Source organism: Mobula hypostoma, chromosome 13 (assembly GCF_963921235.1).
Source record: "Mobula hypostoma chromosome 13, sMobHyp1.1, whole genome shotgun sequence".
NCBI classification, from domain to species: domain Eukaryota; kingdom Metazoa; phylum Chordata; class Chondrichthyes; order Myliobatiformes; family Myliobatidae; genus Mobula; species Mobula hypostoma.
In genome coordinates, this window is record NC_086109.1 from 67,577,551 (window position 1) to 67,600,074 (window position 22,524).

At 41.3% G+C, this 22,524-nt stretch overlaps 1 protein-coding gene across 12 annotated transcripts in view; it reads left to right on the forward strand.

Moving 5' to 3' along the window:
- Positions 1 to 22,524, forward strand: part of sema4ba (sema domain, immunoglobulin domain (Ig), transmembrane domain (TM) and short cytoplasmic domain, (semaphorin) 4Ba) — a 462,752-nt gene that overhangs the window by 298,856 nt on the left and 141,372 nt on the right. For 6 of the 12 annotated variants that reach the window (XM_063065887.1, XM_063065888.1, XM_063065891.1 and 3 more), the window contains one exon: positions 19,619 to 19,744. The exons of 4 other annotated variants lie outside the window; for them this stretch is intronic. The gene's annotated coding sequence lies outside the window, so the exon portion shown is untranslated. Of the gene's footprint in view, positions 1 to 1,409; positions 1,634 to 2,015; positions 2,266 to 19,618; positions 19,745 to 22,524 lie in introns of those variants that run through there. 2 more of the 12 variants (XM_063065898.1, XM_063065895.1) reach the window with 2 other exon arrangements.

Below are 22,524 nucleotides of genomic sequence, written 5' to 3' on the forward strand. Positions count from 1 at the left end.
CAAACAAGTATGTCTATATACAAGGCCGGCTGGTGGCGTAGTGGCATCAGCGCCGGACTTCGGAGCGAAGGCTCCGGAATTCAAACCCAGCTGGCTCCCCAGGCACGCTTTCCACGCGTGCTGGGTTGAGTGTCGAGCTAGCAACTTGACCTCTTAAAAAAGAAATTGCCTGCTACAGAAACATGAACAGCAAAAAGTTGATGGCCGATGCTCTCTTGTGAGTTCCTTCCTTCCATGTCTATATACAGAGGGTGGGGCATTAGTGATAGTTGCATCTTCTTGTTACCCACGACGAAAGTCCATGCCTCTATTCCTTATGGATAACAAGGGCTAACTTTTTAGACCTGATTTACTTCCTTAGCTGTGTTAGGTCTCCTTACCAAAGGATGGGTTAAAAAAAAGCGTTCACCAAGTTGATTCATGCGATACGAGATTTCTAAGAGTGGAGATTGTGCAAATGAGACCTCTACTGTTCAGAATTTAGAAGGATGAGAGGAGATCTCTTTTAAATATACAACTCTATTGTAGTGTTTGAGATACCGTTGTAATGTTTCCCTTCCTGTGGTGTCCAGAACCAGAGGTCAGAGTCTCAAGGAGTCGATCTTTCATGGAGGGATGAGAAGTATTTTCTTTACCTCACAGGCAGAGATTCTTTGGCTTTCAGTTCCCAGGAGGGTATAGAAGCTCATACATGGAGTGTATTCAGGAGAGCAGTTGATAGCCTTTCTCTTTTTTTGTAATTTATTTTTTATTGAAATTCATCATCAAACAAACATTTCCATAAGATGCATTTCAGATACTGTACACATTATCATATAATCTTATTTGTCACAAATCTCCACATAATATTTATCCAGAAAGGAAAGGAAAGAAAGAACAATCGAAAGAAGAAAACTATGTACAAAGTAGGGAGTGATCTTTTTTTTACAACATATTGACTTGTGAGAATAAAATCAGGTCTATGAGGTATTATGTAGTTAAACCATTTTTCCCAGTATGAATCAAATTGTTCCAACTTATAATTGACAGATCTTCTCAATTTGGCATCTGGGGTTTCTGCAGAAAAGTGGCACTGGGGTAAAAGATAATTGACTCGTGGAAGAGCCTTAAGTTACAAATATCCCACTCCTTTCATTTCCTGTGTTCTTGTAGTTAAATTTCAACTCTCTAGCTGTTGTACTGAGCTTAGAGCACATCTCCAGATCAATGGTTACAAGCATATAGTCACACAGGCATGACATTTTCTGGAGATGTGCGAAAGGTGCCATAGGGTACAGGTTGTTGTTGAAATAGAGTTATAAGGGAAGTTGTAAAGAGAATTACTCTGCTAGTTTGTTTCTTAGTTTGTTGCAACAATTAAAGTTACACTCGTTTTGCTTGGGTGTGTTCTTTGGCTGCTGTTATGAAGATTAAACAAATACTTCAGCCGTCTTGCACACACTATGTCTATAGTAAACATTCCATCAGACCCAGCCCCTAAAATGCTGGCATTTTCTGGTAGGTTTTTACGTGTATTGCTTTAGTTCCTTGGGGAGAGATTGTTTCAAAAGCAGCAGAAAAGAGATTCCTCAGTTCATCTCTCTTGACATTTATCCTACCTTTTCTAAAGAAAACAGAAAGATTCATAAATTATGTAAGTATTCAGTAAAATTTTAAATTTGTATCTAGATCTAGTTATTGCTTCATCATTGTGCCTTGAATGATTGAACGATGATAATCATGAGTATTTTCTTTTAATGCATCATCACTCATATCTGCTAGCGTAAATCGCTTTATTTGTGCGAACAGTTAAAAGCCTGATGTTTGTAAGTAGCGTTTAATTTGTAAGAAGATCTACAGTCTTTTCCAGCCTTTCCACTAAAAAGGCACTGTCGCTGAGCAGCAGAAGTCCCACAGTTCACTGTTGTATCATTTCTGCTATCTTTGGGCTTGTAAACTTTGACACAAAAACAATTCTAAAAGCATCTCTCAATCATATTGCCAAGGATCATTTGAGACACGAGAGTAGTTAGCTTGGTTTACTTTTCTCTTGTTGTACTTCTAAGACTGTTTAGGAATTGCCAGTCACCAGTGAAAATACCAAAGCAAGAACTTGACTCCGTGCCCATCTGATTCTTTATCAGTTTGAATAATGTAGATTTATTTGAGACTCACAGGCTCTGTTGTGTAATGTGTGGCGCACTGTTGAAGCCAACATTATCGTTACTCAGTGAACATACTATATGCTGGCAGAGGATTTACACCCACAGATTTATTGCTGAGCTGGTAAGTTACCGTTACCAAGTAAGACTGTCTTAGTATTGTATTAGAGTTAACAAGCATAAAGAGCTCAGATTTTCAATATGTCTCATTAAGTTGTGGCTTTAAAAAGCACTGGAGGTTGATTCAATTATAATGAGTACACCCTTGGCTTGCCTGTTTAACACAGAATGCTTTTCTAAAACCCCGTACTTTCTGTGATCTGCGCCGCATTGTGTTTATCATTGAATTCCAAATTAAGAAATAAAATCAATAGCCAAACATGTAAGCTCATTGCACGCTTAGGTTAGCGAGCTGTGCGGTTGGCTGCTGCCCAGCAATTGAGGACAAGTTTTATAAATGGTATGCAATGAAATAGAAACTCTGTTTTGAGTGTGCTTCCTGCTGTGTACATGTTGCGGTTCTTTTAATAACAACCCCTGATTTATTTGCGACTTCAGTTCGTATGGAGTTTGGAGACTGCAGACCAGCTTTTTCAAATTGAGGAGGGATCGGCCCTGCTTTTATCTTCAATGTTCTGACTTCCACTCAACCACAAGTTGAATGGTGTTTATTTGTGTTTGATGAAATGGGCCACACAAGTAGGGCTTTTTAGTTTGAAGCTTGTTTTTGGGGTATGGTTGTAGCGGGGAGACAGCATTGTCAGATTGGGTTTGTGTCTATCATTTTCAGAGGCCTCGGGAGATGTAACATTGCACAGCAGTAGCAACTGTATCTTTCCTATTGCTAGAGTGTTGGCAGGGTGTATTGGACTTCATTGACTATTGTAGCACAAATGAAAAGAACTTTGAATCACCTTACATGATTTGAAAGAAGTTGCTTTATTTACTTGATTAATTTCCCTGTGTTGTTTGCATAAATTGCACAGATATCCAGCTGTAAGTGGAATTGATCCAGGTACAGGTCCTCCCTCCTCAGCTTACAAACGCTCAACAGCCTTTACCCATAGGACCACAAGACATAGGAATAGAATTCGGCCATTTGGCCCATCGTGGCTGATCCATTTTTTCTCTCAGCCCCAATCTCCCGCCTTCCCCTGCCAAGACCGTAAGATATAGGAGCAGATTTTCCATCTGAACGAGTGTTTGGAAAGCCAGCAGTATTGATTTACAGTTGCTGCACGATGGCGGGCAGATTCTACTGCTTGATTTCATATTTCTAACTTGCGAGCTGTTTGGATTACAAATCGATCTCAGGAACGATCTGTACTCACGGTAGATTTTCAAGCTAACCTGGCTAGAGTTGGTCTGCACCAAATTGCACTATGTATTTATTTGTATATAGATTCTTAAATTATTTTGTTCTATTTACAGGTTTCCCCCCGCTATCCGAAGGTGGAGCGTTCCTATGAAACCTTTCATAAGCCGAAATGGCGTAAAGCGAAGAAGCAATTACCATTAATTTATATGGGAAAATTTTTTTTGAGTGTTCCCAGACCCAAAAAATCTACCAAATCACATCAAATAACACATAAAACCTAAAATAACACTAACATATAGTAAAAGTAGGAATGATATGATAAATACACAGCCTATATAAAGTAGAAATAATGTATGTACGGTGTAGTTTCACTTACCAGAATCGGGAAGACAGCGAGCACACTGGAAGGTTCACGCATTTTTCTATCATACAGTTCTTTGTAAGCACTCAAAACATCCTGCAAACCTGCCCTAAACCTATGTGCTCTTTCAAAATAAAGTAATACTTTTCTGCAATCATTGCAGCACTGTGAAATGGTGGCGAAAATCTCACGCAGTTCAAAGCTATGGCGTGCGTGCTGCCTCTGTAACGACTCGCTGCAAAACGAACACAACGCTAATTTCGCTTTTCGCCACTCTTGCTGCTTGGGGTGTGCGCTGCCTCTGTAACGACTCGCTGCAAAACGAACGCTGAATGCTATTTTCGCTTTTCGCCACTCTCGCTGCTTGGGGTGCGCGCTGCCTCTATAACGGCTTGCTGCAAAACGAACACTGAACGCTAATTTCGCTTTTCGCCACTCTTGCTGCTTGGGGTGTGCGCTGCCTCTGTAACGGCTTGCTGCAAAACGAACACTGAACGCTAATTTCGCTTTTCGCCAGTCTTGCTGCTTGGGGTGTGCGCTTCCTCTGTAATGACTCGCTGCAAAATAAACGCTGAACGCTATTTTCGCTTTTCGCCTTTTTTCGTAAAAGTGAAAATCCTTCGGATTTCTTTCGGTTAGCGAAAACAGGTACTAATGTAGGTCTTTCGTAAAAGCGAAGTGGCGTAAAGCGAACTTTTGAAAAGCAGGGGATACCTGTATTTTCTTTATTTATTTCTTGTTTTTTTTTGTAATTCCCAAGTTAGGACGGTGTGCTCTTGAAGGAGGACCTGCAGTTGGCGGAATTCCCACTCAGTTGAAGCCATTGTCTTTATTTGTGGTCAGAATTGTTGGTTTGTGAGGTGATGTTAGTGGATTTTGGGGAAATAATGCACATTACAGTTATTGTGCATCAGTAGTGGAGGGAGTGAATATTTTGGGCTATTAATGGGGCAACAGTCAGGCAGGCTGCTTTGACCAGATTTTGTCCTTGCTGTTGGGAATGCACTCATCCAGGCAAATGGAAGTTGTTCCATCACACTCTTGACCTGTGACTTGTAGAAGGTGGAAAAACTTGGGAGTATCAAGAGGTCAGTCCTTCAATGCAGGTCGTCTAGAATCTGCCTGTACTTGTAGTCACACTACTCATGTGGCTGGTTGAGTTAAGTTTTTGGTTAATAGTAATCCCAGGAAGTGTCAGTATTTTGACAGATGGAAACATAGAAAATAGGAACACGAGTGGGGCATTCAGTCCTTTGCGCCTGCACTGCCACTCATTATAATCCTTGCTGATTCTTTATCTCAATAGTGTGTTCCTGTTCTCTTTCCATATTCCTTAATCCTTGTAATGTACAAGGGCATAGAGGGATGAACAATAAATGTTGGGCTTGCCAGTGATGACGATTCCCAAAAATGAATTAAGGAAAGATGGATGATCTTGTCAGGCATGGTAGAAGGAACACCACCCAAGGAAGTGGTGTCAGATAGCAACTGATCACAGGCTGGTACTGTCATCTTTAAACCGGAATAAAAGATTTCAAAAGCTCAAACTTTGCTAAATACAACTTGCAATAGTGGGGAATTGCTCTGAGAGAGTCTGCAGTTGTGCAAAGCTTCAGATCAGTTGTAATTTTTAAAGCTACCTATTTGAGCCCACAAGTTCATTACAGCATTTATGATTCACATGAACCTCCCCAGTCCAGTTTTCATCATCTTTACCAGCCCGTGGATGCCCTGTAGGACCTTCCAGTTGATCCATACCAGCCATGTCCCTGCAGGTTGACGCTGGGTCACTCCACTGCCTCAGTTACTCGCCACTCCCACAGCCGTTTGCAGATGGGGGTCCCAGTAGATCTGGCCTTCTCTGTTGTAATCAAGAATCTGCTGCACAGCACAAGACAATTCCGGCAGTATTGTGACCTGACTCTGCCACTTAACTGAAAACGGCTGCAGCCATTCTGTATTTTGTAAAACAATACATTGGATGGCAAAAGCTCTGGGATGTCCTGAACTTAATGGTGCTGTCCAAATGACAACAACTTTCCTTCTCATCAAAAGATAAAAGCAAAGCAGGCACTTAGAACCAGAGAGTCAGAAAGTTATACAGCGTGCAAAAAGGACCCTTGCTCCATCTGGTCCATGCTGACAAGATATCCCATCCAAACTAGTTCCACTTGCCATTGTTGGACCCATAACCTTCTAAACCATTCCTACCAATCTGCCTATCCAAATGTCTTTTAAATATTGTTATTCTACTTGCTTCAACCACTTCTTGTGGCAGCTCATTCAATATGCATACCGCCCTTTGTGTAAAAAATATTTACCCCTTAATTCCTATTAAATCTTTCCCCTCTTTCTTTAAACCTTTGGGTATGATCCCCCTATCTCAGGGGAAAAGATTGAGTCTACACATCCTATCTATGCCCCTCATGATTTTATACACTTGATTAAAATTAACACATGCCCCTAGTGCATTCATTAGCAAGTTGAGGTACAATATTTGGACATGTTAATATCCATTATCAGCCATTTGGACTATGCACTTTACATCTTTTTACATGGTGTAGCATTCAAAGAGAACTAGAGGCTGACTTGCTGAGTTCCTCCTTTATTTTGTCCGTGTGTTGAGCTGGAGGCTTTTCTGTGATGGAACACATTAGTAGAGCAGATGGATATTAACAAGAAAGAGGGAATGCTAATTTTTTTTAAATGATTCAAGCAAAACAGCTGGTGATAGGTCTACCTTTGAACCCGACTAAAGCAGCTAATTCCGTAATCCGAAAACAAGGTGCTTGATTATCACTTGGTAGGTGAGCAAACCGAGATTTGCAAGAGTCTTAGATTCTGTAGCTTCTCTGAACCAAAATGTATATTTTTAAATCATTTGCATTGATACAGTTTCTGTAATAAATCAGGAAGTAATTGCTAGTCCACTTCATCAAGTCATATAGCACAGAAGCTGGCTCACTTTGTCCACGTCTCCCATGAAATACCATCCATACTCAGCTCATACACAGCACCTGGACCATGTTAGTAATTCAAATGCTCCTCTATATTTTTTACAAACATATTAAGTGGCGTTACCTCCACCATCATCTTCCAAGCTCCAGCCATCCTCTGGGTGGAAGAATTCCTCCTTGTGGCCTTCCTAAAGCTCTCCTGGTAACTGAGGTACTCCATCCCAGGTAAAATCCTGGTGAAAGCTTCTCTGCTCCCTCTCCGGGACAATCACATCCTTTCTGTGCTCCTGAAGTCTTAACTGGATTTGTTACTGATCATCTTAATTGCACTGAGGATTCTATTGGTATTTGTTATATATCTGTGTTGGCGCGTGACCAAGTGGTTAAGGCGTTGGTCTAGTGATCTGAAGGTCGCTAGTTTGAGCCTCAACTGAGGCAGCGTGTTGTGTCCTTAACCACACATTGCTCTGCAAGGACACCGGTGCCAAGCTGTATCAGCCCTAGTGCCCTTCCCTTGGACAACATTGGTGGCGTGGAGAGGGGAGACTTGCAGCATGTGCAACTGCATGTCTTCCATACAACCTTCGGCAGGCCTGCACCCTGGAAACCTTCCAAGGCGCAAATCCATGGTCTCACGAGACTAACAGATGCCTATTGTTATATATCTGATTAACTAGTTTTGCTTTCTAACGTTAGTTGATTGTTTGGTCCTTGTGATGGCAGCACTCGTTTGGCCCAGTGCCTTGTCTTTGTTTTCTGTGAATGAATCTCAGTTGTGGTTAAGAACGTGGAGGGAGTTGATGACGAGCCGTTGGTCTGTGGACCTGACCATTATGAGGGGGCTCCCAGTATGCATACACTTCGACGCTCTGTTCTAGGAGCTCTTCATCCATGTAAAGAAAGGCCCTAACCTAGGGGGAATTGTTTTATTTACCTCCTGGAACCACTTATTACTATGAAGTGCTATGGAGTGGTTCCAGTTTTATTTACCTCCTGGAACCACTTATTACTATGAAGTGCTATGGAGCAGGAGCACACAGAAAGTTAGAGCAGGGGTAGTTTGCCTGGCCTCTCATGTCTGCCCCTTCATGATTGTTATGCCCAAGACTCTGACCATACTTTAGTTCTCCAACCTTACTTCAATTCATCGACCTTACAAAAGGTTATCCACCTCCTCTTTAATGCCTTCAGTGGCCAAGCGTGAACAATCCTCCAGAGATTCACCACCTGTGACAAAAGAATCCTTTTTTTGTACACCTAAGTTTAAATGACCACTGCCTTTTCGTGTGACTGACCAGCCATGTGACACACACCAGTTGGTGAAGAACCACAGATGTGGTGCATTAATCTGAAAGGGTATAGATTCTACTTTGGTATTGATTGCAACCAAAATTCTAATTGTTTTGACAACTTGATTTTTTAAAATGTATTTCCAATTATAAATTTAATTAAATAGAGTACTGCACAGAAATAGGCCCTTCAGCCCATTGGCCCGTCAAGTCTGTTGTGAACCACTTAAACTGCCTGCTCCCATCCACCTGCACCAGGACCATGGCCATCTATACCCTTACGATCCATGTATGTATCCAGACTTCTCTTAAACATTGAAATCGAGCTCACATGCACCACTTGGACTGTCAGCTTGTTCCACACTCTCACGACCCTCTGAATGAAGTTTTCCCTCATGAAATAGTGCTGTCTGAGATAGTTGTGTAGCATTTTAAAACTTCAATTTCTAAAATGCCAACTTGCTGTTAAAAATATTTTGTAATTTCTTTGAGAATGACTCTTAATGTCTGATTTATCCAACTGAGAATGTAAGCAATAATCATCTTAAGTCTCTGTCTCAATCTACTATTTGAGTTCCAATGAAAATATGCAAAACTTTTTTCTAGCTAGATGGTGTATTCCCTAACAATTTAAAAATACTTTCAAAATCTATTGATTCAAATCCAAAGCTTTGCTTCAATGCTTATAGCTCGCTTGAATGTCAGTAAATTCATGCAATTAGGGAAATTTACAGTGGTAATTAATGCACCCTGGGATTGCAGCCAGTGTTATGGATAAAGTCTACTTCTGGCATTTCTTTATAGTATTTTTTTTCATTGACAGATGCACTGCTGTCAGTAGAGGTTTGTGACAAAAACAACCGTTTATTGAACCACAATGTCATTTGCTCAGCAAACAAAATCTGTTCAAAGCACCGAGGAAACGGAATCAACAGCAATTTCTCCAAATAAAAGTGAGGAAATGCAGTGAGTGGAGGATAGTTATATGTAAATATTGTGCATAGTATCAGTGTTATCCACTTACAGCAGTGTGGCCACCAGGCAAATGACAGAGGAATTACACAGTCATTGCTCCAGTTCACGACCTTTTTTATGCCAGGGACTCTTACCATTAACTAAGGCAGGGGTCCCCAACCTTCTTTGTACTGCGGACCGGTTTAATATTGACAATATTCTTGCGGACTGGCCGACTGGGGGGGAGGTGGTGTTCAAGTAGGGTTAAACTCACCTCAACATGTCTTTTACAGTTAGGGTTGCCAACTTTCTCACTCTCAAATAAGGGACAAAATTAGCAGTCAAATCCTGGGACACTTTACCCCCTAAAAGACTACCATGACCATGAAGCCTTGCGCGGGCACCTGTGTACGCATGTGTGACGTGCGCATGTGATGTGCTCATGTGCGTACGTGCCGATTTTTTTCCCCCACAAATCGGTTTTGCCTTCATCTTCCCGACTATACTGTACGTACATTATTTCTACTTTATATAGGTTGTGTATTTATCATATCATTCCTGATTTTACTCTATGTTAGTGTTATTTATTTTCGATTTTATGTGTTATTTGGTATGATTTGTTAGGTTATTTTTTGGGTCTGGGAACGCTCAAAAATTTTTCCCATATAAATTAATGGTAATTGCTTCTTCGCTTCACGCCATTTCGGCACGAAAGGTTTCATAGGAACGCTCTACCTTAGCGGGGGAAATACGAGACAAACCAATTTAGCCCAGTTTACAGGATGTCCCGGCATATACAGGACAGTTGGCAACCCTATGTTCAAGTTCAATAGTGCGTGACAGGGAATGAGGAAAGGTGCAGCTGACTCATATCATTTCCTCACGGCCCGGTAGCACATGCTCTGCGGCCCGGTGGTTGGGGACTGCTGAACTAAGGGATCTGTGGACCCCAGGCTGAAAACCTATGCTCTAACTTTAGTTACGGTGTTGTAACAGAATGTAGCTGTTCTTTGAAAGACTGCAGAAGCTCGAGCTGTGCTAAGTGCAACTTGCAATAGTGGGGGAACTGTGCTGTCTGAAGTTGAGTGAAACTCCAGATCAGTTGTAATTTTCAAAGCTAGCCAATTGACCCAGTATGTTCGAAATAGCATTTACGATTCAGCAGGTTGGTAGCATTTGTAGAAAGAGAAACAGGGTTATTGTTTTCAGGTTGAGGATCCTTTGTCAGGAATGATGCTATTTGACTTGCTAAGTTTCCAGCATTTTCTATTTTTATTCCAATCTGGAATGGATTATGGACCAAGATCGATAACATTTAGCAGGTAAGGCAACAGGTCTGAAGAAAGAATTCACATTACCCTTTCAGGTGATCAATGACCTTAAATCAGAGTATATTGGAACTGAATTGTTAAATAGCTGCAAAATCTCCCTTGATTTACTTTCTGCTAGTGGTTTGCACATTTACAAAGGTTGGATTAATCAAGAAAGGCTAAATGTATTTCCTAAGAGCAATTAATGATTGATTAATTGAATTCTTTGATCTGTTCACCTGGTTCAGCAGTAAGATTGTTTCTTAATTGCTTCTCCACAACAACAAACACTTAAATAATTCCTTCAGCCTTACCTTGCAATACTAATGCTGATAGATATAAATGGATGCAGTACAATTCCCATTATAGAAATGTGGCTACCGGGTGATTGTTCAAGAGCAGGATTAGGCCTCAGAGACAGGGTGGCATAGTGGCACAGTACATTGTGGTTCCATGGTTCAATTCCGATCCTGGGTGCTGAATGTTCAAACCTGAACTTTGCGAGTTCTTCCTGTGGCCACATGAGTTTCCCCGGATGCTCTGTTTCCTCTCAGGCTGGTAGAATGACTGGCTATTATAAATTGCCCGGAGTGTGTAAATGGGCTGCAGGAAAAATGGGGGGGGCGGGGACAAAGTTGAGGGGGGATGCGAGAGGGAATTAGGATTTAGATTATGAGAACACTCAGTCCTCTTTTAGTGTCATTTAGAAATGCATACATGCATTAAGAAATGATACAATGTTTCTCCAGAGTGCTATCACAGAAAACAGGACAGACCAAAGACTAACACTGACAGAACCACATAATTATAACAAAGCAATACCATAATTTGATAAAGAACAGACCATGGGCACAGTAAAAAAAAAGTCTCAAAGTCCCCAAGTCCCCGATAGCAGGCAGCAAAAGGGAGAAACTCCCTGCCATAAACCTCCAGGCATCATCAACTTGCTGATACCTTGGAAGCAGCTGACCCCAGCCCACCGAGTCCATCCGTCCGAAAACTTCAAGCTTCCGACCAACCTCTCCGATACAGCCTCCCGAGCACCATCCTCTGCCGAGCACCTTCGACCTCTCCCCGGCTGCTTAAACAAGCAAAGCCGAGGATTTCAGGGCCTTCTGCTCTGGAGATTCCGGTTACCACACAGTAGCAGTGGCAGCAAAGCGGGCATTTCAGAAGTTTTCCAGATGTTCCGCTGTGCTCTCACGTCTGTCTCCATCAAATCAGAATTGTGCACGGTCCCCTACTTGACAGATAACAGACATCATCACCGAAGTGGCCGCGCACGCTGCCGTCGCGCCACCATCTTCTCCCCCCTCCCGGGAGGCTTTTTAGGCAGGTGATTGATGGTTTGTATGGGTTTAATGGGCTGAGGGGCCTGTTCATGTACTGTATGACTCTCTACCTATGCTATTTGATATTTTAAGTGTCATGTGGGTTGTGCTGAGTGAGTGAAGGATGAAAGCAGGATATTAATTTAGAAAAATATTAAATAATCAGTTTGGCTTGAGCTAAGAATCACCAGAGGAAGAAAATTTTGGAGGAGTTGTTTATGGGCCTCCAGCCAATAATAGCAAGTTGAGGAATGGCATCAAACAGAAAATCAAGTAACTCAGGGACAAAGATAACTCAGTATTACCAGGTGACTTTAATCTACGTATAGACAATGCAAAACAAATGAGCAATAATATTGTGAAGGATGAACTTTTGGACTATGTACAAGATTTTACTTAGTGCACTATGTTGAAAAGTCAACAAGGAAATTGTTATTCTAGTTTGGTATTGCTCAACAAGAAGGGTTTAGTTAATCTTGTTTTGCTGGGTCTGTTTGGGAACCATGATGGAATATAATTAAGATGGAAGTAGAAGTATTTCAGTGCATGTCTTAAATTTAGACAGAGTGGACAATAAAGGTTTAACGATTGAGTCAGCTGTGATAGAATGAGAAGCTTCCTTAAAAGGTATGACACTGGATAGGCAACACCTAGCACTGAAGGAATAAATGTGGGAATTGCAACAGTTATGAATTCAAAGTACAAAGTAAATTTTATTATCAAAGTACATATATGTCACCATATACAACCCTAAGATTTATTTTCCTGAGAGTATACTCAACAAATTTATAGAACAGTAACTGTAAAAGAGTCAATGAATGACCACTAAACGAGGGTTCTCACCCAGAGTGCAGAAGACAACAAACCGTACAAATGCAAAATGAAGAAACAATAATGTAAATAAATAAGCAACAAATATCAAGAACGTGAGATGAAGTGTCCTTGCAAGTGAGTCCATTGTTTCTGGGAACTTTTCTCTGATGGGGCAAATGAAGTTATCACCTTTCTTCAAGAGCCTGATGATTGAGGGGTGATAGCTGTTCCTGAACCTGGTGGTGCAGGTTCTAAGTCTCTTGTATCTTCTTCCTGATGGCAGCAGTGAGGAGAGATCATGTCCTGGGTGGGTGTCAGTCTCTGATGATGATGGATGCTGCTTTTCTGGAATGAAAACACAAAAGGAAAAGTGATCCAACCACAGCTATCGGGGCAAATTAAAGATAGTATTAGAAACTAACGGCATGCATTAAACATTGCTAGAAAAAATAGCAAGTTGTAAGATTTGGAACCATTTAGAGTTGAGCAAAAAAAAGAGTTAGTTTGTGAGATTAAAAAAGTACCAGAATAAAGTTACGAAGACCATAAAAGTGGGCTATAAAAACTTTTTCAAGTATGTAAGAAGAAAAGGGTTAGTGAAGAAAAATGTAGATTCAGTGAGAATCAGGAGTAATTGTATTGGGAGAACAAAAGCATGGAAATGAAACAGATAGTTTGGTTCTGACCTTACAGACAAGAAAACAAATAGCATCGTAGAAATACTGGCAAAACAGGAATCTAATGAAAAGAAAATTAGTTTCAGTGAGGGAAACAATGTTGGAGAAATAAATGGAACTGAAAGCTGATAAATCCCCATGGCCTGATTATCTACAGACCAGCACACAGACGGAAGTTGCCATGGAAATAGTGATGGATCTTTCAAAACCGTATAGATGGTGGAATGGTCCTTGGAGATTGGAAAGTGATAAATGTGATCCATGTATTTTTAAAAAAAACGGGAAGGAGAAAACCGGGATCTGCAGACCGATTTGCCTAGTGCTAGTAACTGGGGAAAATACGAGGCTACATTTTTAAAAATGCGATCACAGACTACTTAGAAAATATTGGTAGGATTAGAGAAAGTCAATGTGGATTTATGAAAGTGAAATTATGTTTGAAAACCATCCTTTTTTAAGAATATGTATGTTAAATTAGATAAAGAAGAGCCTGAAAATATGATGTAATTGGATTTCCCAAAAGCCTTTGGTAAAATCTCATAAAAGAGCATATTTAAAAGTTATTGAAAGACAGATGATGCCAGGGTGGCAGCTTTTAATCGGAGGAATACCAAAGAGTTTAGTGCTTGGGCCCCAGGAATTCACAATATATATCAATGGTTTAAATGAGAAAATAAAATGTAATATTTCAAATTTTCTGATGACTAAATTAGTTGAGATTACAGGGACGATTCAGGATGATTTAGACTCAATAATCAGCTCTTTAGTTTTGCTGACATTGAGCGAACAGTTGCATCAGAGAATTCTAGTGAATTGCATGTTCTCGTGTAAAGAATCTCTCTTCTTAGTCGTACAAGGCCAACTCTGATCAAGTGACTTTCCAACTAGGGGAATGTCCACATTGCTTAAGGCATCCGTTAGCCTTGCGAGACCATGGATCTGCGCCTGGAAATTCTTCACTCTCCAGGGCGCAGGCCTGGGCAAGGTTGTATAGAAGACTAGCAGTTGCCCATGCTGCAATTCTCCCCTCTCCACGACCGATGTTGTCCAAGGGAAGCGCATTAGGACCCATACAGCTTGGCACCAGTGTCGTTGCAGAGCAATGTGTGATTAAGCACCTTGCTCAAGGACATAACACACTGCCTCGGTTGGGGCTCGAACTCACGACCTTCAGATCGCTAGTCGAATGCCTTAACCACTTGGCCATGTGTCCACATTGCTACAACACTATCAAACCCAAAAGGAGCCTTATTTCTCTCAATGAGAAAATCGCTCATTTTTCTAAATGCTATTGAGCACAGTAAAATCCTACTTCTCCTGAAAGGATAACTACCTAATCCCAGGCATCATTTAAGCGAGTATACAGATTCAGGTTAGGTATTGTATCTCCCTCTGTAAATGCAGAGGCCGTATGAGGTCTTGTCGATGTCCCATACAGTATCAGCAAGCTTGGCTTGAAGTTATATTCCCACCATTATGCAACAGAAGCCATTTGCCTTCTGAAATGCTTGTTGTGACTTTCTCATGAACCAATCAAGAGGATCCATCATTTGACCAGAGAGGTGGTGTAGCTCATAAGTTACTGGTCTTACAATGTGGAGGCCCAAACTTACAATTCAGGGGCACAAGTTCAAATCCTACTATGGCAATTGTGAAATTTAATTCAGTTAATAACGTTGAAGTTAACAAAATGTCATAACGATGATCACAAAATTACCAGATTGTAGTAAAAACAGCCGTGTTTCTGGGGAGGAAATCTGTCATCCTTGCCTCATTGGGCGTTTGTGTGTCACCTGACTCACAGCAATGTTGCAGCACTTATTCCAACATATAATCCCCCGGAAATTCCTGCATTTCCAATGGGATCTCACGACCAAGAGCATCTTTCCCTCTTCCCCCCCCCCGCACTTTTTGCTTTCCACAGGGATCGCTGCCTATGTGACTCCCTTGCCCATTCGTCCCTCCGCACTTATCCTTGCAAACAGAACAAGTGCTACACCTGCCCCTACACCTCCTCCCTCACTACCACTCAGGCCCCAAACATTCCTTCCAAGTGAGGCAACACTTCACCTCGAAGTCTGTTGGGGTCAAATACTGTGTCTGGTGCTCCCAGTCTGGCCTCCTGTATATTGGTGAGACCCAATGTAGATTGGGAAACCGCTTCGCCAAGCACCTACGCTCTGTCTGCCAGGAGAAGTGGGATCTCCCAGTGGCCACCCATTTTAATTTCACTTCCCATTCCCATTCCAATATATCAATCCATGGCCTCCTCTGCTGTCTTGGTGAAGCCACACTCAGGTTGGAGGAACCACACCTTATATTCCGCCTGGGTAGCCTCTAACCTGATGACATGAACATCGATTTCTCAAACTTCCGGTAATGCCCCCCCCCCCACCCGCCCTGGTCTTCACCATTCCCCATCCCTTTTTCCTCTCTCACCTTATCCCCTTGCTTGCCCATCACATCCCTCTGGTGCTCCTCCCCCATTTTCTTCCATGGCCTTCTGTCCTCTCCTATCAGACTCCCCCTTCTCTAGCCCTGTATCTCTTTCACCAATCAACTTCCCAGCTCTTTACTTCATCCCTCCCCCTCCCAGTCTCACCTATCACCTTGTGTTTTTCTCTCTCCCCTCCATCACCTTTTAAACCCACTCCTCATCTTTTTTTCTCCAGGCCTGGTGAAGGGTCTCAGCCTGAAACGTCGACTATACTCTTTCCCATAGATGCTGCCTGGGCTGCTGAGTTCCTCCAGCATTTTGTGTGTGTTGCTCGGATTTCCAGCATCTGCAGATTTTCTCCTGTTTGCTACAGCAATGTTGCCACTGTTAAATGTTCACTGTGGAGAGACCTAGTTACCCGTTGTGTTCAGGAGTAATGAAAAGGGGTGTCAAATTAGCAGTGATGTCCACGTCTTAAAAGGTGATTAAACAGAGATACAGTCCATATTATATTCCACCTGGCTGCTTTCTGAACACTCACAAAATGTGTTTATATCTCTTCACAGATATTTTAGACCCCCCTCACAGATTACTCTTCCATTTAGCTTTGTAACATCACTATATTTGGATATAATGAAGCTTTTCTTCTAAGCCATTAACGTAAATTGTGAATATATAGGGATCCTGGGTCAACCCATGAGTAACAGTCAGACAATTTGAAAATGAGCCATTTAATCCTGCTCTTTTCTGTCCTTTAACCAATCCTCTACTCATCGCAAGAACTTATATATACAAGAAACAGCAGCAGGACTCCATTACCGATGCATCGCCAGTCAGCAAGATTGTGACTAATCCTGAGTGCAGTTTTCCTCCAGGAACCCATATCCCTCAATTACCTTAATTTCCATATGCATATTTGTTGAGATTAATAATGTAAATTCTAATTTACGTCGCAACTATTTATATAATTTCTTGCCAGATATCTTTGAAATTCAACTTTACAGCATCTGCTGTACCCCCTTATCTACCTTGCTCATTAGGTCTTCAATGTACGCCATTAGATTTGTTAAAAGACATTGCTGTTTTTCAAAATCACATTGACGGTAATGTTCTATGTTCTAGAAAGTGGAGCTATTTGTGTCTTTTTTTTTAATATTCCCATAGTGTGTCTTAATGCAATTGCGACTAGGTTTGGCAGAAGTCCCACCTATGAGCAAATTAGGCCAAGCAATAACAGGTATGATTCACTTTAGCATGACTGGTGTTTATTAGATGCTATTTGTGCACATAATGATGGCGTCAGTACATTATCCATCTGACCAAAAGTGAGTGGAGCAGTTAAGTGCAGCCTATGACTTTCGTTTGTAACTTTGAGTCAAGCATGGAGCAAAGTCCACAGCAAGCTGGCCAAACAATATGAATGAAAAACTCCTTTTCAAATCTTTTTATTACTTTTATCCAAAATAAACACGAGTCGAGTACATCGAAGAGAACAACACTTACAATGTCTCAAGAACGAAAAACATTGAAAAAACTTTGTGATGAAAAAAAACTCTTCTAAGCAAGAAAAGTGGGGAAAAAAGAAAAACCCCATTAGGTGTTCAACCCCAGAGCTATGCGTCATACATAAAGCTTCTAAAGATAAACACCAAACTGCCAGCAAAAAAAAAGTACGAATGAAAGACTTCTGACAAGGATCCCGATGAGTTGCTGTAAAATTGGCTACATAAGCTTATAATGCTAGATTTTATAGTGTTTCAACTCTGCCCGGCAAATTAACATGCTCTACTCCCTACAGAATAATGCACTACAGTGCCATGGGTTGTGTATTTAACATTTCAATAATATTTGAGTAAATATTGTTTGATTCAGCATTCTTGTTCACTTAAGTAATTCATTACAGGTTATATGTATAAATACGTGAATTACCTGCGTCATCACACTACCATGTGATACATGCGCGCCTCGCTGACAGTAAACTCGAAGTTAGACCTTCATTTCGACTCTCGTGTCTTCTTTTGAATCAGTTTAATGTTTTGAGGTTACAAAACATAGCAATGTGAAGCACGGAACTCAATCTGTTTCAATGATAGTTGGGTGAAGAAGTGGGGAAGGTGGCCTTATCATATTTTGCTGCATTCCCCAAGTGCCCATACTCCCAGACCTTGCTCTCCTTCTCTTCTATGGCAACTGGGAATGCTGCTGTATTAGTTACAATACTCAGGAACACTTCCTTGGATCAATGACCTCCCTTCCTTTATAGAAAAAGTGCTACAGCTACAATCATTGCAGGCATCTATCATCAGGAACCAGGCTGAAAACCGGCAAACACAAAGTTAAAATTCCCCACTCTCATGATTTTTGGAGGCAGCCCACTTCACATTAGAGCTAAATGTAGCTCTTGTTTAACACTTTAAAATTGTGGGACAATCTAACTTTTCAGCTTCTTCCTCTGCAGGAAAACACTCCAGTAATCCAGCATGCTTGAGATTTCTGGGCTGTTCTGGCTGCTTTTCCACACTTTTGGATGCTATTCCTGTTAATATCCCAGAACACTTGTGGTTCACATTTTTTTCCAGGTATTAGACAGTGGTATAACATTTCAGTGAAGCGGACAGGTTTAAGAAGAGCGCAGAAACTGGAGCCCCACCTGGCGCAGAAGCTGGTGCCCTGGTGAGTGGGAAGGGAGTCTGCAAAAGGGAGCAAGGGAACGTGGGGGGAGGATGACCCCAGAGAGTGGAAAGTGAGTGCGGCAACCATCAACTGGTGGCCCAGGTGCCAAGACTTCGCTGAGGACCCACGCCATCCGGAACAGGCTCTCTTCCCATTACTACCATCAGGAAGGAGGTACGTACAGGAATCTGGAGACACACACCCAATATTTCAGGAGCAGCTTATTCCCCTCCGTCATCGGATTTCTGAATGGCCCATGAACACTAACTCAGTATTCCTCTTTTTATGAATTTCATTTTTAATTTAAATTTATAGTGATTTTTTATGACTTGCACTGTACTGTTGCCTCGAAAGCAACTAATTTCACGCCATATGTCAGTGATAATAAGCCTGGTTCTGGTTCTGACTCCAAACCATTAGGGTTTACGAATAGTCAAGGAGTGGATTAATGGGAAATTCACCATATGTCCTCAATGATCTTGTCGAGCATTTTCTCTACAACAGAATATAGTTATGGCTCCCTGCTTTCTCAAAAAGCAGTATTACGCTTGCTACTTTCCAATCTGCTGGGTACTTGGCAACTCTTTTATCACAGAGCCTCACACTCTTTCTGATTTCTAATAGGCATCAGAACTCACATGACTGCCAACTTGTCATCTTTTTTAATAGGATTTCAAAATTCCAATATTATTCTTGCATCTTAGCACAGATAGTATTGCTTTTCACTTCCTGTCAACAGAACTAATTTGCGAATGTCACACAGCTTTTTTAAGATATCTTGGGATTCAGCCAAGACCAGCAAGAGATTACTCTTCCTTCATTTGCCTGAGGAAATTAAGAGTCAATTACTTAATGAGGTGTGTCATACATGCGGCTGGGTAGGATTAGGATGGCTGTTTTCTTTTCCCCCCAAAATTTGATTTAGCAATTTTCCTCGTCTGTGGCAGTAACCCACAAACACCCTTTTTGTTTTAGTCAAGTTGAGGTAAACCAATTTTGGTTACATTAAATCACTTTGTCTCTGAAAGATACTGTAACAACTAGATTTCCGAAAAACATAATCTGTTGATGCTGGAAATGTGAATCAAGCATAAACAGCTGGAAACACGCAGAAAGGCAGGCAGCATCTGCAGAAAGAGTAACAGTGTAAATGTTCAGATCAAAGCTCCTTTCGTCAGAGTTAATGTTTCAGACAAGGGGTCTTTGACCAGAAACTGCACCTCACTTTTCCCATAGATCTACCTGACCTGCTGAGTGTTTTCAGCTTGGTTCTGTAAACTACATATCCACACTTGTACAAAGCCTTGCAGTTTGAGATGGTACAAGTCTTCCTGATGGTAAACCTGTATTTCCTTAGGTTGGCAGACGGGAGCCAGGAACTGTTCAAGTGCAAGAAACCAAAAGGAAAACCAAGCACAAAGTACAGAAGAATGTAAAAAACCGGATAGGGCCAATTTTCAGTAAGATACTGGTGTAACAAAAGGTTGGCATTTCATTTTATGTTGTCTTGGGCTGCTTCCAGAAAACTTGTCATGTGGTCGGGTTGAGTTACTCTCCGATCTTGGCAATCCATTTGCAAACTTTTCATCACCATATGATGAGACATCGTCAATGCGCTGTTCACCTGTGGTATGCCCTCCAAATGCTTGGCCTTTATCTACTTATCAATCAATCGATTGGTCATCATTACGGAAACACAGTAGTGATGTAGGGAGGGGATCTCATTGCTAATTGATTGCGTGGCGATCTTTGTGTGTTGTCTTGAATTTTTCCCGCATTGGCTTATAGCTGAGACAATTGGGTTTCGTCATCGCGACCAATCATCTAATGGTTAAGTATATAAAGGCCAAGCATTTGGAGGACACACCACAAGTGAACAGCCCACTGAATGTCTCCACATATGGTGACAAAATGTTTGCAAATGGATTGCCAAGATCAGAGAAAACTCAGCCCAACCATCAACCTCCCGAGTTACACATTTTCTGAGGTACTTCTAATCTTTCATGTGTTAACCTAGCACTGCCATGGTTAAAGACTGGGCTTCATGCTCTGGCTCTGGAAGAATGCTCAGAGAGAGGAGTGCCTGACAGAGCTCTACATGCATCAAGGGTCTCCACAGAACTGATATACGTGCATCCAGGCAGCAAAGTGGCCTCTTTCCTTGTAACATACAAATGCTTGCCTCCCGGTCTAGAACTAAGGTGGAGAGAGGCAGTTCTGGGAGTGGGGGATAGGCAGGAATATTGATCCTAGATCTCCAGAGAAGCTGGAAGACCACCTTGCAGCAACAGAAGACTTTGACGAGAGTTGCAGAGAAAACCTAGACTTCTGCACACATTTACTGTCATAAACACTGTGAACTTCTGTGAATGTGCAGATAACTTTGCCTGCTTTGTTTTGACATGATTTGAAAAGCATTAGGGAAAGAATTTTTTAAAAATTATTTCCCCCTGGTGTCCTCTGGTCCTTCTGTACCACCCAGCCTGAATGTCCATGAGCCTCCAATAAAGTCATTCTTCAAAATTACTTACGGATGGATGAGAGAGGGATCCACATCTTAATTTTCAATGGATAAAGAGAGAGAATGTGCATTGCTAACTTAATATTCCCATTACCACAAAGCATCTGAATAGCACCAGGTGCTCAGCAGAAAGTTAATTGAAGGCACTTTTGTTGCATCCTTTAATGATGCCTCCTCCTTGTCTAAGAAGGATATTTTTGATACACCAATGCATTAAACATTAAATGCTTCATCAAATGCTTAGTTTTTCTGTAACTTTAGATGCCATGGATTCTGAAAGAGAGATTTATGTCAGAATGTTCAATGTAATACATAGTACTTGCAAACTAAACTCCAAAGTAAATGCACGTCACTGTGGTGCTATAGGAATAGGTACTTACTTGTAGAACTGATATTTCTGCATCCAAATTGATTCCATTGCTTCAGTGATTGGGAATTTGTAGTCTGTACTTTATTACAGCTATAAATATTCTCATTTTCATCTTAAGCCAAAAATCAGAAGTTAGTTTTAATTTTCTGTTCTTTCTGACATGATTATCAGCTTGTCAGCTTTGCTTCTTACTGTGATGTGTACTGCTGTCCTGATCATGTACCATTATGAAGGTATTTCGAGTGCTGGATTGGAGTGCTCTAGCAAATGCCTAGATCCTAAGGAAATAAAGTCGCAACAATTTGTGCTGTCATGTATTTGTGTCGAGAAAGTTGAACATTTAGTGATGATTACAGCATTAAGTTACATAAGCAGTTTAAATCCTGCGGACAATTATGTGTCTGTTTGATCAGATATTGCCACTCAATTACATGGACAGAGAAACGGTGTAATTCATGGAACATTCTTTAACAAAATTTGCAGCACAGCATTTTTAGAAAAGTAACTGTTACAGGAGAATCTTTTATATCGAAAAATACATTGCTTGCTGCAATTTCAGGGGTGGAGAACTCGATGAAATGGGGGACACTGTATGTTTCAGTTCAGTTTTAGTTAAACTGCTGGATTCTTTCAAAATAGTTGCAGGAAGGTGGGTACTACCAGTTAATGGCCACAGGTTGTGATTCGACATTTGCGGATTGTATGGATGGTGGTTATTCAGCCTTTAACATCCATTCTATCTCTGCAAGAATCATCCATTTATGTCCATTTAATCCATCCATTCATCCGTTTGTTTTCCAAAGCCCAAAGATCAAGATTCTGCTAATTCTTTCCTCTTTCTTCTTGCATTAATCTTAAACTTGTATCTTTTTAGTAGCTTCTCACCAAGCTACGGGAATGCTCTCTGCTCTTGTCCAAGTACCCAATCTCAAAGAACTCTGAACAGCTTTCTTAGTTCTCCTCTTATCTGGCATGAAGTACCCTATTTTCTTGATGCTCTCATCACAATTAAACTCTCACGCCGAGCTGGCATCTCTGTGAATCATATTGATGTGACCTTGACATCTTTCCCAATGTACCACTTCCTAAACTCTGGCTGTCATATTTCCTGTGACTCAGTGGGAACAAATGAGAATATGTTGATTATCACTGTAGGAGTCCATCAGAGAGCCACAGTTTGATTTCCCAGAACAGAAAAAAATGTCCACATCTGTTTCATGACGAGGGAAGTGAAGCTGGTATGCGGATGGGTATGCAGTTCTGCTGAGCATTTTGCTGGGAAGTAATAACAATGTCGCGGTTCACACAACATTTTACAGTACCAGCGACCCAGGTTCAATTCCTGCAGCTGCCTGCAAGGAGTTTGTACGTT